Source organism: Arachis duranensis, chromosome 6 (genome assembly GCF_000817695.3).
Source record: "Arachis duranensis cultivar V14167 chromosome 6, aradu.V14167.gnm2.J7QH, whole genome shotgun sequence".
NCBI lineage: Eukaryota > Viridiplantae > Streptophyta > Magnoliopsida > Fabales > Fabaceae > Arachis > Arachis duranensis.
This window is the reverse complement of record NC_029777.3, coordinates 31,869,095-31,870,682: the sequence shown is the minus strand read 5'-3', so window position 1 is coordinate 31,870,682 and position 1,588 is coordinate 31,869,095.

Genomic DNA, 1,588 nt, shown 5'->3' with positions numbered 1-1,588 from the left:
TGTTCGAAAATTTCTGAAAGGTTGTTTCTGGATTGTTGTAATTTAGCTTCTCTTAATTTTCTCTTCAGAGTCCTTTCAGGTTCTGGATCAACTTCAACAAGAGTGCCTTTTTCCCTGTTCCTGCTCATATGAAAGAGAAGAAAATAAGAAAAGAAAGAGGGATCCTCTATGTCACAGTATAGAGATTCCTTTATGTTAGTAGAAGAAGAAAGGGGTAGAAGAAAGAAGAAGGATGGATTCGGATTTGAATGAAGAGAGGTGAAGAGAAGTGTTAGTAATTAAATAAATAAAAAGAATAAAAAAAAAGAAAGAAGAATTCAAAAATAATTTTTGAAAAAGAAGTTAGTAATTTCGAAAATTAAAAATAAAATAAGTTTAAAATTAAAATTTAAAACAATTAAAAAGAATTTTTTGAAAAAGAGAGGTAGAATTTTCGAAAATTAGAGAGGGATAGGTAGTTAGGTGGTTTTGAAAAAGATAAGAAACAAACAAAAAGTTAGTTAGTTGATTGAAAAAGATTTGAAATCAAATTTTGAAAAAGATAAGAGGATAAGAAGTTAGATAAGATGTTTTGGAATCAAATTTTGAAAAAGATAAAGTTTTTGAAAAAGATAAGATAAAAAGATAAAAAGATTTTTAAGAAAAAGATATTTTGAAAAAGATTTAATTTTTTTTTTAAAATTACTTAACTAACAAGAAACTACAAGATAAGATTCTAGAACTTAAAGATTGAACCTTTCTTAACAAGAAAGTAACAAACTTCAAATTTTTGAACCAATCACATTACTTGTTAGTTAATTTTCGAAAATTAGATATAAAAGATAAGAAAAAGATTTTGAAAAGATTTTGAAAAAGATTTTTTTGAAATTTTCGAAAATTATAAAAAAAATGAAAAAGATATGATTTTTGAAAAAGATTTTGAAAAGATAAGATTTTTAAAATTGAAAATTTGACTTGACTTTGTAAGAAACAACTAATTTTTAAAATTTTTGACTAAGTCAACTCAAATTTTCGAAATTTATGAGAAAAATAAGGAAAAGATATTTTTTGATTTTTTGAATTTTTAATTATGAGAGAGAAAAATACAAACATGACCCAAAACATGAAAATTTTGGATCAAAACACTTAATGCATGCAAGAACACAATGAATGTCAAGATGAACACCAAGAACACTATGAAGATCATGATGAACATCAAGAACATAATTTTGAAAAATTTTTGATGCAAAGAAAACATGCAAGACACCAAACTTAGAAATCTTTAATGCATGGACTCTAACAAACGAAAAATGCATATGAAAAACAACAAACAACACAAAACAATAAAACATCAAGATCAAACAAGAAGACTTATCAAGAACAACTTGAAGATCATGAAGAACACTATGAATGCATGGAGTTTTCGAAAAATGCAAGAAAAATTTTTAAAGCATGCAATTGACACCAAACTTAAAAATTAACACAAGACTCAAACAAGAAACACAAAATATTTTTTATTTTTATGATTTTATGATTTTTTTGAATTTTTATTATTTTTTTCGAAAAAATTCTTTTAGAAAAACGAAAATAAAAGAAAAATTTTGAAAAA